This window comes from Phyllobates terribilis, unplaced genomic scaffold (assembly GCF_046119375.1).
Source record: "Phyllobates terribilis strain yellow unplaced genomic scaffold, ASM4611937v1 Scaffold_12__6_contigs__length_324123572, whole genome shotgun sequence".
NCBI lineage: Eukaryota > Metazoa > Chordata > Amphibia > Anura > Dendrobatidae > Phyllobates > Phyllobates terribilis.
In genome coordinates this window covers 132,899,898-132,914,801 of record NW_027362772.1, presented here as the reverse complement: position 1 = coordinate 132,914,801, position 14,904 = coordinate 132,899,898, and positions in this window count along the sequence as shown.

Sequence of the window (14,904 nt, the reverse complement as noted above, 5' to 3'; positions counted from 1 at the left end):
ATACAGCCAGGCATGGTCATGTGTGACAATGGGCGGAACCTGGTGACGGAGAAATGACACCCAGAGTAGATACGGTTTCCCTCTATGCCAGTCCTTTCACCGAGCTAAAAACAACTCTCAGCAAAAAAAGCCATGGACTTGCTTTGTACTGTCCCTGGCCACATTCACCTGTCCACTTGTTTGTGGTTAGGCGGTCCTACCCAGTAAGTGCACTGGGGAGGGCACAGGTAATGTTGTGGGACCCGTGATTGTGGAAAGCGGAGACAATACCGGGAAAAATAATGGCGGCTGAGGACCGAGTATGGATACCCGGTCGCCGCCGCCATATGATTGTGGACAGCTTCCGCCTCCACGAGCCTAAAAGGCCACATTTCAAGTGCAAGCAGCTGCCCAGAAATCTGGCAGTTTAGTGTTGCGGCCTGTGGGTGGGTGGGTGACTGGCTGCATACTTGTGCTTGCATTCCAAGTAACAGAAAACTAAGCAGATGGTGTCTCCTATCATCATCATGGTCTCACCTCGGCACTATGAACTCTCCTGAAGGAGAAGCCAGGGCCCACAGAAGGAGTCTCCGGTTCTCTGGTGGGCCCGTCCAACCCTGCCGAGAAGCAGACCTGGCTAAAAAAAAGTGTGGGGGAAGGTTCCCGGACACTCTATGGCTGCTTTTTTAATGTGGATCGGACATGCTTATGCATGTTATTTCTTAAACCGCATTGCAGATCAGGCCATTATCCAACTCTGTATTCATGAAATTAAATGCGCAAAGAAAGATGTTTGTGTGTCAACGCACCACCGACAAGTGCGAGTTGATGTTGGACGGGCTGCCATTGCTTCTGCAACAAGTTGCATTACAGGACTTCCTGGGAGAAATGACACCCAGGGTAGATACGGTTTCCCTCTATGCCAGTCCTTTCACCGAGCTAAATCCAACTCTCACCAAAAAAAGCTGTGGACTGGCTCCGTACCATCCCTGGCCATATTCACCTGTCCACGTGTTTGTGGTTAGGCGGTCCTTCCCAGTAAGTGCACTGGGGCTGGCATGGGTAATGCTGTGGGACCCGTGCTTTTGGAAGGCGGAGATGATACCGGGAAAAACAGTAGCGGCTGGGGACCAAGTATGGACACCCGGTCGCTGCTGGCATGAGGTTATGAAAAGCTTCCGCCTCTATGAGCCTAAAAGGCCACATTTCAAGTGAAGTGCAAGCAGCTGTCAAAAATTTGGCAGTATAGTATTGCAGCCTGTGGGTGGGTGGCTGGCTGCATACTTGAGCTTGCATTCCAAGGAATGGGGTAGGGACAACTGAATGCTGCACTGGGACAAGGACATGGACGGTGATTGTTGCAAGTCTGCAATGACAGGTGCATGGCGGGAGGCATCTTCGCATGCGCCAAGGATCACTTATGATGAGCACACTTTTAGGCAGTGACCTGGGAGTCAGAGATGCTTCCAGAGGTCTTCCCCATGCTGTTCCCATTTCTTTTCAGCACTGTATGCATGTGTCTGATGATGTGTCACACACCACATGGCCAGATAAGGTTGTAAAATATTAAAATGACATTTCCCAGTGAATGCATTTGTCTTTGTTGAAAGCAATGCAAAAGTGCAAAAACACATCAAAAACGCTACGTGTGAACATAGGCCAAGGTGTGGAGGAGTATTTTTGGTTTTGGTTATTTATTTTGCCTTATATACAAGTCATTTCCCTGGAAAGGATGTTCCTTAATATATTTCCCAGGAAAATCCATTTTGTTTTTGTATATTTTATTGTGAGTCCATAAAAGTGGCGTAATACTCTGACAACGTTGTTGACAGCAGTGACCTGGGAGTCAGAAATGCTTCCAGGGGTCTTCCCCATGCTGTTCCCATGTCATTTGAGCACTGTTCCCATCGATTTGGGCAATTTTTAGGCCCTCTGCAGACCGCCGGGGGGAGCCGCCTGAAAAATGCTTGAGTTTCCCATAGACTTACATTGGGCTCGTTGCTCGGGTCGAGCACTCGAGCATTCCAATTTGCTCGACCCGAGCAACGAGTACCCGAGCATTTTAGTGCTCGCTCATCACTAGATATGAGGTCATGCAAGCTGCCCCCATTGCAGTGCCCTGGATTTGTAGATAAAGGGAGCTCTTGAAGGAAAAAAGTTGTGTTGCAAAACAAAGGCCATAGCTTCAAGTATTAACTTACATTTTAAGGAGTCAATATTGCTCATAGAGACAAAAAAATCTCCTGGCTTCTAGGACTTGCTCATGTTTAATAGACATTAATAATAATGACTAAACATCACATGTAGCAAGGAGCATGCCTCTTTTTAGCTGAATACTATCCAGGAGCACATCTTCTGTGTCCTTGACAAAGGATCAAAGTGTTTCTACTATGGGCTTAAGAAAGAAGTTAATCAATTTTCATAAAGGTTCACAAAAATTATTCAAACCAGAGACAATGGGTCAACTTGATAGAGTCATCGGATTTTTATGTATCATTGGTGGAAAGTAAATGATGGCAATTGTGGTTCTACACTATTATATTAAATAAGATCTATCATCAGATTTCATTAAAAAAAGACTACATACAACATTAAATTGATTTCTTAATCCCAATTTTACTGAGGTAATTACTTTGAGAATCCATGTAGGATTGGTCATACAATTCTTTATTGGAATTTCTCGTGAAAAAATGAGTATTTTAGCAGTCCAGTTGCAGCTGGACTAATGAGATACTCATCTTGATAGTAGAATTATGCAGCCTTTCTGACATAGATTTACAAAGTTAGTACACCAGCATCACTAGGTCTAATAGATCTATTTAAAGAACTATGCCATTTGTCTTGTGAAATCTGGTGACAGATTTGCTTTAAAATTTTCTGAATTTCAACATTTTATATGTTGTTTGCCCTTGTCTAAGTATCATTGTTTCAACTTTAAGGTCTGTTTAATAATTTCATAAAATACTGCCGGTTAATCTGCTTACACTGCACTTGCAGGCTGAATCGCACAACCCAATACTCTTGCACGGTATGAATATACTACAGAAGGAAAGAAAGTGGGAATACACATGTTAAAAATTAGTTTTCTGATACTTTCTGAAAATTGCTAAAAAGTTTGTTTCCCATGTGTGACCTATTCTATTGAGATGATTCTGTGCAATCATTTATTATGTACTATATTTAGCAACCGACTAGCTCAATTGGGGCTCTAGGAGATCCTGTGATCCATTTGAAAAATTAGCCTTAGTTTTTGTCTTACAGCATTTGGCCATTTGGCCTATTATAATATTTATGTAATAATATAGATCTTTGCATTGTGTATTGTACCTTCGTAATTTTGACTTGGTTTTCCTGGGTGGTATGGATCTCTGTGCTACACTCTTTTATTGAATATTTTTATTCATATATTTTTCATGTCTTTTGATGAATTATAAATAAAGCCTTTTACTTTTAATTGAGCTTTGTTCTTCCATTTTTGCAGGTTTTTCTTTGATGTCACAGACTGAGGGATCATTCAGACATCCTTGATTTCTATAGTACATTATAACACAGTCTGATATTTCAGTGTTTTCTATCCAATTTTCATCTGTGTTTGGTCTGTGTTTCACTTTTTGCAATCAGTGTTTTATAAATAATTTTCAAGTATAACAAAAAAATTGCACAATTTATCTGATCCATTACAATATAAATCACAGATGACACATGGATTGTGGATACTTGTTTGCCGCCCTGAATTTCATGAAGCTATAGACTGTATTGGTAATTCTGATACATTATTTAGATCAAAATGGACATATTTCCATGATTTTTTTGTGGAGACATGGTGGGCTAAAAGCACTGGCATGTAGTTAACACTATAGACTTTAATGGGTGTGTGTTCTATTCATGAAAATTTCTATTCACACACCAATCATAATTACTTATTTGGAGGCAATGCCAGAGCACTGGAGGTAAAAAGTCTAATTTATTGCCACTGCTTACCCTGAGATGGGAGTGCACTCAATCATTAGTGAATCAGCAGTCAGTTTTCTTCTGCACCAACAACCGGAGCAGCTCTTGTATAATCTGCAGTGTGGTGGTGACGACTGATGCACAGAACGCATTCTACCCTGACCCCCTGGATATGCCAGTCCACTAGGTAATGGGAAAGATAACGTTACAAACTGTAAAAAAATATGTCCTTCTTCATGGCACTGACCCTTGCCTCACACGAGCTGCCATCCCAGTCACCGATCCAACAGCGCCTATTGGCAATTACGGCCCTGTATGTATCCACATGAATGCCAAGACTGAAATTGTCCAGCAGAAAATTGCTTACCTGCTCATTGCAACCATTTTCAGCTGTTGACAGGGGGCAATGTGCATTTTGACCAAACTGCTACAGCCCCTATACATGAAATCTTTAAAGCGCAGTGTGTTCTGATACCTTTAAATTATAGCTTGCAAGGTATTGCAGTATTATCCCCTTCAAGTGACTAACTATATCTTGCACAATTGCAAAGAAAAATATGTCCTAAGTAAGTGACATCACTTCTAGAGACAGCGCTGGTCTCTGCACACTTGTTCCTTACTTACAATGTGCAATGACAGTGAACCCGGTTGCCGACTCATCACTTGACAAGAGACGCTTGCTCTGTAGAGCAGGGACTAGCCAAGCCCCAGAAACGGACTTCACTGATGATGCTTCATTTCAGGGATGGGGCAGAGGCTGCTGCAGTGACCACAACCTCTTCCAACTGGCCACAACTCATTTGAGTATCCCAGCATGTATTTGAATTCTCATAATAAGCATCATCAAAGAGGAAGTAGTAAAAAAATAAAGCAGATAGAGTGTGGAGGGAAGTATAGGGAATTTTTAATTAACCCCTTTATGACCTTAGATGTATCTTTACGTCCAGGTTGGGAAGTACTTCCTGACCTTGGACGTATGGATACGTCCTGGCGATTTTGTGCACACAGGAACTTAGGCAAATGCGGTCAGCTCATGCTCGTGAGTATTTTCCCACGCTTGCATCAATGAGTTGAACTCAGTTCAACTCATTGACGTCAGCGCAAACGTGGGAAAATACCACACATGCGCTGACCTCATTTGCCAGCAATACACTGAGTGTCAGTGTATTGCCCGCAAATGAACAGAGCGGTCACATTTTACAATGTGGCCGTTCTGTTCATGGGATCATCATGGGACCCTTGGTATTTGGACTGCATCGGACAGGTGAGGATGAGGTTGATTTCTTATTTTACATTTATTACAGGTGATCTTGGGCTTTGGGGATTAGGTGTAAGGTAAGTATATGTTGTTTTTTTATTTTTTGCAGGGGCGGAGAACATCGGGGACAAGGTGTTGGTGAGTTTAATGTGTTTTATTTTTATTTTAATATTTTTTTATTAACTTTAACATTTTTTTTTTACTTTCAGCAGAGCACAGGCATTGGCGGATTTGAGACTTCTGCTCCCATCCAGCGGTGCCTGAGCTTGCTGTTTCCTATGTGGCAGTAGGCGCCGGCTGATAGTGGTAGTAGTACCATCAGCCGGCGCCTATGACTCGCGGTAAGCTATTTATCGTGGGTCACTGTCACAGCTGTGGCATCATGCTGACACCTGTCAGCATGATGCCACAGCGCTATGACCGCGGTAATGCTTTTACTGCCGATCAGAGCCTGTGTTTCCTGAGCTGTGACAAAAGTGACAGCGCGGGAAACACCAGAACACGAACCTGAACATTAACACAGACTTCCTAATGGAAATCTGTATTCAGGGTCCATGCCCGAACAGTAGGTGATCGATATGGATCCCGAACTTTAGTGTTCAGGTTCGCCCATCACTAATCACAAAATAATAAAAACATATAAAATATATTGTACATATAAATAAGTATTTTTATGAAAAAATAAAAAAAAAAGTACACATATTTGGTATCCCTGCGTCCGGAATGACCCATCCTATAAAACTTTCCCATTAGTTAACCCCTTCAGTAAACACTGTAAAAAATAAATAGATAACAAACGAGACTAAAAACTCCACTTTTTCATCATACCGTCGAACAAAGAGTGGAATAAAACGCGCTCAAAAAGATGAATGTGAAAAAATGGTATAGATGAAAACATCTTGTCCCACAAAAACAAGCCTCCATACAGCTCCATCAGTCGAAAAATAAAAAATTATAGCTCTCAGGATAAAGCGATGCAAAAATAATTATTTTTTCTATAAAAAAGTTTTTATTGTGAAAAAGTGCCAAAACATAAAAAAGATACAAATGTAGTATCACTTTAATCATACTGACCCAAAGAATAAAGCTGCCTTATCAATTTTACCACATGCGAAACAGCATAAACAAACCCACAAAAAAAACAATTCCTGAATTGCTGTTTTTTTTTTATTCGTAATAGAAAGCGATCAAAAAATGTTCTGTGCCCAATAATGGTACCAATAAAAATGTCAACCGGTCTCACAAAAAACAAGCCCTCACATGATTGTTGGCAGAAATATGGAAAAAATTATAGCTCTCAAAATATGGCGATGCAAAAACTTGTTTTTGCAAAAAAAGCGTCTTTTAATGTGTGATAAAAGCCAAACATAAAAAAACTGTATAAATCTGGTATCTGTGTGATCGCACCGACCCGAAGAATAAAGTTGTCTAATCACTAATACTACAGGAGGAACAGCGTAAAAAAATCTTCAAGTGCTGTTCATTTGTTCATTCTGCCTCAGTAGAGCACAGAAAGGCTGGCTTATATACAGTACAGACCAAAAGATTGGACACACCTTCTCATTTAAAGATTTTTCTGTATTTTCATGACAATGGAAATTGTACATTCACACTGAAGGCATCAAAACTGTGAATTAACACATGTGGAATTATATACTTAACAAAAAAGTGTGAATCAACTGAAAATATGTCTTATATTCTAGGTTCTTCAAAGTAGCCACCTTTTGCTTTCATGATGGCTTTGCACACTCTTAGCATTCTCTTGATGAGCTTCAAGAGGTAGTTACCGGAAATGGTTTTCACTTCCCAGGTGTGCCCTGTCAGATTTAATAAGTGGGATTTCTTGCCTTATAAATGGGGTTGGGACCATCAGTTGTGTTGTGCAGAAGTCAGGTGGATACCCAGCTGATAGTCCTACTGAATAGACTGTTAGAATTTGTATTATGGCAAGAAAAAAGCAGTTAAGTAAAGAAAAACGAGTGGCCATCATTACTTTAAGAAATGAAGGTTAGTCAGTCTGAAAAATTGGGCAAATTTTGAAAGTGTCCCCAAGTGCAGTTGCAAAAACCAGCAAGCTCTACAAAGAAACTGGCTCACATGAGGACCGCCCTGTGCAAATCTCTGAAATACAAGATTCAAAAGGAACCCCTGATGGAAGATTCCCTTTAATGAGGCAGATGGAGTCACTTTGGATGTTGTCTGGCCTATGATCCGGCGGTGTCTATCGTTTTAACCGTGCATAAAATCGCATGTCCATCACAGTTTTGTGCACCTCTGAAAAGAAAGACACAGCTGAATTGAGGCCAGATGGTCTCCAGTTTAACTCTGCTGCCTCATTATTGTGAATAGATCTCTCAGCGGTTTCATCTGAATCACGTCATTCGGAGATTTAGATGGAAACCCCAATATAAGTGCTCAGCGCAGAGTGCAGGATAAATGTGAGCCCAAATGTTATGTAAAATGTTCCCAATAAAAGCCTCAATCCACCAAAAAAGCAAGTCCCTACTCAGTTCCGTCATCTGTTAACAGAAATATAGAGGACTTCCTCGTTACCAGTAGTACAAAGGCTCCGAAAAAGAACAATGGCTCCTCGCCCCACTAAAGAAATCCAGCGAATTCTGAACTCCCAAATATAAATATCCCTCTCCCTACTGAGCACTACAGTGTGCCTAGACCACATTTAGCATCCACATGTTAGGCATTTCTGTAGCGATGAGAGCCCGCTTAATTTACGAGTGCATGTCGCTAGAAGAATGAGCTGGGCATAACGTCCTGGGCACTACAATGTACATGCACTACAATAGCAGATTTGCAATTTTCACTCATCAGAGATTGTGTGACAAATTTTGGTGCCATTTCTACCCATTTCTCCTTATGAGAATGTAAAATTTGGGGCTAAAACAAATTTTTTGTTGTAAAAATGTAATTATTCTTTCTTCAATTTCCAATGATATAATTGGAAATTGAAGTGATAATATGATCACCGCAGCCCTACTGTAGATGAAATCATTGAGAGGTGTAGTTTGTATAATGTGGTCACTTATTGGGGGTCCTGCTGCTCTTGCACCTCAGGGACTCTCCCAGTGGGTCATGGCACCAGCAAACCAAAACAGTAAAATCTGCAATAAATTATGGCGCTTCTTCCCTTTTGAGTTTTGCACTGTGCCTCAAAAGTAGTTCCTGATTACATGTGGTATATTGGTGTACTCAGGAGAACTTGCAAAACAAACTGTCACGTCCATTTTTTTCCAATTAGACCTTATAAAATTTTAAAATTTGTGGATAAAACAACAGTTTAGCAGTAAAAATGTAATTATTCTTTCTTCACCGCCCAATTGTATACATTTCTGTAAGGCACATGTGATGTCAACATGCTCCTTGCACCCGTGGTGAATACATTGAGAGGTGTAGTTTGTAAAATGATGTCACTTATGGAGGGTTTCTGCTATTCTGGCACCTCAGGGGCTCTACAAATATGACATGGCACCCTCAAACCATTCCAGCAAAATCAGAACTCCAATATGGCGCTTCTTCCCTTCTGACCTTTGCACTGTGCCTCAATAGTAATTTTCGACCACAAATGGGGTATCGGTATACTCAGGAGAAATTGCACAACAAATTATATGGTGACTAGTGTTGAGCGATACCTTCCGATATCAGGAAATATCGTATCGGATTGGATCGGGCCGATACCCAAAAAGTATCGGATATCGCCGATTCCGATACCGGAAACCAATGCAAGTCAATGGGACACAAATATCGGAATGAAAATAAACCCTTTCTTTCCTTGTAGGTTAATTCTACATGAAGTAAAACAACTAAGAATAATGTAGAATGACATGAAAAGCCGGCAATTCATCAGCGGCATACACCGGTACCCGACAATTTACAACAGAAAGAATAGAGCATCACACATAGATTAGATAGATAGAAACATGTCAGTCACATATATATGAAGTACAGTGACAGTGTTGCTTACTGTACTTGTCATTTAGTGTAAAGGATTTATTAAAAAAAATATTAGTGTTTTCGTGCACCGTCTCTTTAAAAAAGCCGGCCGGCAATTCAGCATCTGTACCCGACAATTTAGAATAGAAGGAATAGAGAATCACACATAGATTAGATAGCTAGAAACATGTCAGTCACATATATATGAAGTACAGTGACAGTGTTGCTTACTGTACTTGTCATTTAGTGTAAAGGATTTATTTAAAAAAATAATAGTGTTTTCATGCACCGTCTCTTTAAGAAAGCCGGCCGGCAATTCAGCATCTGTACCCGACAATTTAGAACAGAAAGAATAGAGAATCACACATAGATTAGATAGATAGAAACATGTCAGTCACATATATATGAAGTACAGTGACAGTGTTGATTACTGTACTTGTCATTTAGTGTTAAAATAAAGGATTTATTTTAAAAAAAATTGGCGTGGGGTTCCCCTTAATTTTAGGCTCTAGCGGAGGTTAAGCAGACAGCTGGGGCAAATGTTTGAAGCCTGGGAAGGGGGTAATACCCACGGAGCTTCCCAGGCTACTAATATCAGCCCCCAGCTGAATACCTAGCCTTTACTAGCTATTAAAATGGGGGAACCCCCCCAAAAAAATAACGTGGGGTCCCCCCTAATTTAATAGCTAGCACAGGCTAGGCAGACAGCTGGGGGCTGATATTAATAGCCCAGGAAGGGTGCCATGAATATTGGCCCCCTCCCAGGCTAGAAACACCAGCCGTCAGCCGCCCCAGAAATGGCGCATCCATAGGATGCGCCAATTCTGGCACTTAGCCTCGCTCTTCCACGCTGCCCTGGTGCGGTGGCAGGGGGTAATAGGGTTGGGGTTGATGTCAGCTTATAATGCCAGCTGACATCAAGCCCAGGTTAGTAATGGAGAGGCGTCTATAAGACACCCCCATTACTAACCCCATAGTCAAAGTTAAAAGAAAACACAAACACCCAGAGTAAAGTCCTTTAATTGAAATAAAGACACAATTCTTTATTGTTCTAAATTAAACCATACTTACCATCACGCCCATTCCAGCTGAAGCCAACGATCTCCTGCAATAAAAGAAAAATAATAAAGCAACCTCATCCTTACCTTTCGATGGTTCCCAGGACAGCTCCAGCTCTGCTACATCGAGATGACAGGATGGACCGCAGCAGAAAGCTGCCATCCAGCCTGTCATCCCGCGGACACTGAGAAGCGCAGGCATGCTTGCGCTCCTCAGTGTCTCTCTGTGACGTCATCCAGATGAGCCGAGTTCATGTCCAATGAACTCAGCTCACCTCATGCACGTCACTGACAGCGTGGGAAAGTTCTCCTGCACTCAGCGCTTCAGCGTGAGAATTCTCCCACGCTGTCAGTGACATACATGAGGTGAGGTCATGTCCAATGAACTCAGCTCACCTCATGCACGTCACTGACAGTGTGGGAAAATTCTCACGCTGAAGTGCTGAGTGCAGGAGAATTTTCCCACGCTGTCAGTGACGTACATGAGGTGAGCTGAGTTCATTGGACATGACCTCGGCTCATCTTTATGCCGTCACAGCCAGACATTGAGGAGCACAAGCATGCCTGTGCTTCTCAGTGTCTGCGGGATGACAGGATGGATGGCAGCGTTCTGCTGCGGTCCAGCCTGTCATCTCGATGTAGCAGAGCTGAAGCTGTCGTGGGAGCCATGGAAAGGTAAGGATGAGGTTGCTTTATTATTTTACTTTTATTGCAGGAGATCGTTGGCTTCAGCTGGAATGGGCGTGATGGTAAGTATGGTTTAATTTAGAACAATAAAGAATTGTGTGTTTATTTCAATTAAAGGATTTTTTCTGGGTGTTATGTTTTTTTAAATACTTTACTAGAAATTCATGGTGGTCATGTCTAATATTGGCGTGACCCCATGAATTTTGGGCTTAGGGCCAGCTGATAATACCAAGCTGGCCTTAACCCCTTTATTACCCAGTGAGCCACCGCACCAGGGCCCTGGATGAGTTGGGTACAGCGCCAGAAGATGGCGCTTCAATGAACGCGCCATTTTCTGGGGCGGCTGCGGACTGCAATTTGCAGCGGGGGTGGCCCAGAAAGCTTGGGTCTCCCTGCGCTGCGGATTCCAGCCCCCAGCTGCATAGTTGTATCTGGCTGGACACAAAAATAGGGCGAAGCCCCAAGCATTTTTTTTTTTAATTATTTCATGAAATTCATGGAATAATTAAGAAAAAAAGGGCTTCCCTATATTGTTGTGTCCAACCAGGTACAAATAGGCAGCTGGTGGTTGGGGGCAGCCCATTCCTGCCTGCTGTACCTGGCTGGACACAAATATAGGGCGAAGCCCCACGTCAATTTTTTTTAAAATAAATCCTTTATTTTAACACTAAATGACATTTGAGGAGTTAATAAAGATGCAGTCCCTAAATTATTATTTATTTTTTAATTAATTTTTCCCAAAACTTTTGACGTGGGCTTCGCCATATTTTTGTATGCCAGCCAGGTACAGCATCCAGCTTCTATGAACGCGCCATTTTCCGGGGTGGCTGCGGACTGCAATTTTCAGCGGGGGGTGGGGGGGGAGAAAGCTTGGGCCTCCCTGCGCTGCAGATTCCATCCCCCAGCTGCCTAGTTGTACCTGGCTGGACACAAAAATAGGGAGAAGCTTCACGTATTTTTTTTTTAATTATTTCATGAAATTCATGAAATAATTAAGAAAAAAAGGGCTTCCCTATATTGTTGTGTCCAACCAGGTACAAATAGGCAGCTGGTGGTTGGGGGCAGCCCGTTCCTGCCTGCTGTACCTGGCTGGACACAAATATAGTGCGAAGCCCCACGTCAATTTTTTTTTAATTATTTCATGAAATTCATGGAATAATTAAGAAAAAAAGGGCTTCCCTATATTGTTGTGTCCGGCCAGGTACAAATAGGCAGCTGGTGGTTGGGGGCAGCCCGTTCCTGCCTGCTGTACCTGACTGGACACAAATATAGGGCGAAGCCCCACATAATTTTTTTTTAATTATTTCATGAATTTCCTGAAATAATTAAAAAAAAATTGACGTGGGGCTTCACACTATATTTGTGTCCAGCCAGGTACAGCAGGCAGGAACGGGCTGCCCCCAACCACCAGCTGCCTATTTGTACCTGGCCAGACACAACAATATAGGGAAGCCCTTTTTTTCTTAATTATTCCATGAATTTCATGAAATAATTAAAAAAAAAAAAACGTGGGGCTTCTCCCTATTTTTGTGTCCAGCCAGGTACAACTAGGCAGCTGGGGGATGGAATCTGCAGCGCAGGGAGGCCCAAGCTTTCTGCCCCCCGCTGAAAATTGCAGTCCGCGGCCGCCCCGGAAAATGGCGCGTTCATAGAAGCTGGATGCTGTACCTGGCTGGCATACAAAAATATGGCGAAGCCCACGTCAAAAGTTTTGGGAAAAATTTATTAAAAAATAAATAATAATTTAGGGACTGCATCTTTATTAAGTCCTCAAATGTCATTTAGTGTTAAAATAAAGGATTTATTTTAAAAAAAAATGGCGTGGGATCCCCCATAATTTTAGTCTCTAGCGGAGGTTAAGCAGACGGCTGGGGCAGATGTTTGAAGCCTGGGAAGGGGGTAAAACCCACGGAGCTTCCCAGGCTACTAATATCAGCCCCCAGCTGAATACCTAGCCTTTACTAGCTATTAAAATGGGGGACCCCCCCAAAAAAAATGACGTGGGGTCCCCCCTATTTTAATAGCTAGCAAAGGCTAGGCAGACAGCTGGGGGCTGATATTAATAGCTCAGGAAGGGTGCCATGAATATTGGCCCCCTCCCAGGCTAGAAACACCAGCCGTCAGCCGCCCCAGAAATGGCGCATCCATAGGATGCGCCAATTCTGGCACTTAGCCTCGCTCTTCCACGCTGCCCTGGTGCGGTGGCAGGGGGTAATAGTGGTGGGGTTCATGTCAGCGCCAGCTGCCATGAAGCCCAGGTTAGTAATGATGGGTGTCTATAAGACACCCCCATTACTAACCTACAAAGTGTTAAAAAGAAAAAACACACTACACCCAGAAAAAAATAATTTATTTGAAATAAAACACCATTTTATTTAATTCTTAGTTTACTAAAAAAAAATAGTTACCTGTCCACGTTCCTGCGCTGATCTCCCATGCACAGCTGTCACATCTGGAGATGGTGACAGCTGTGCATGGCTGCTGTAAGCTCACGCTGCCGGGAACACGTCCGCTCCCGGCAGCGGGAGCCACTGACTGAGGTTACCGGAGTGCATTCAGGCAGCGCAGCTCCGGAGACCTCCTTTACGGCAGTGCTGTACCGTGGGAATTTCTCACGATACAGCAGTGCCGTAAAGCAGCTAACCGGAGCAGCGCTGCCTTAACTCTGGTGAACCCTTACGGCCCCGTCATTCTAGCGGCGGCAGCGGTTCAGAGCGGTCACATTCTATGTGGCTGCTCTGAACTGGAGATCTTCGTGGGACACTCGTGGACTGCTACGGAGGGGTAAGGATAAGGTTGTGGTTTATTATTTTATATTTTATTACAGGAGATCGATGGCTTCGGGGAATTAGGTGTCTAGGTGAGTATAGGTGTAGTTTTTTATTTTTTACTTTATTTTAGGTGACGATCGGCGGGGACAGGTAATGTATAAACTAATTTCTTTTAGGTAACCACTGGCCACCAATGACATGTATCTAACATTTATTGGGGACACAGTAGGGCAATTTATATAGCAGGATCAGGCTGATGGGAACTACTGCTCCCATCGAGCTGATCCTGCTGGCACGAGTGGACGGGGGACAGACATAGGCCGATGGGAGTAGTAGTGTCACATCGGCCTATGTCTGCCTGCACGCACAGACACCCCGCACACACACCCCGCACACACACACACCCCGCACACACACACCCCGCACACACACCCCGCACACACACACACCCCGCACACACACACCCCGCACACACTAATCATGACGGGTCTGGGAGGTGAGGCTGACCTGTGCGGCCGTGGGAAAGTTCATGTGAGTTCATGCAGTCAAGCATGAACTCACATGAACCCTCTGAGGGCACCGCGGCTACTTCAAATGAACAGCTGATCGGCATCACCTGATACCTCAGCTGTTCATTTGAAATAACCGGCGGGAAAGCGCAGCACAGAACGGGAAAGCCGGCGGTGAAGTCTTTTCACTGCCGGCTTCCCCGCCCGGGTCCTTCGCTCCTTGGTGCTGCGCTCCCCGCCCGGTCCTAATTTACGATTGGGATTGGAGGTGGCGAGGGGAGCGGAGGATCGGGGTGGGAGGCTGCGGGGAAGCAGTATGGGGCTGTGTGATTGTTTAAAAGCCGGCGGCTTTTTACCGCCCGCCGGCTTTTAAACAATCAGGAGAATTCTCCCACGCTGGGATGGCATTCTGATGACAGGCTGGATCTCAGCTGAGCGCTGCCATCCAGCTTGTCATCCTTCACAGACACTGCAGAGCGCAGGCATTATGGGAACTTCCGATTCCGGTATTCGATATTATAAAAGTATCGGAATTAAGTATCGGAATTCCGATACAGTGAATATCGGCCGATACCAGATATTTCAGTATCGGAATGCTCAACACTAATGGTGACATTTCTGCTGTTACCCTTGTGAAAACAAAAAAATTGGGGCTAAAAGAACATTTTTGAGGGAAAATTTGATTTTTTTTTTCACAGCTCAACGTTATAAACGCTTTGATATATTCCTTGAGGGGTCTAGTT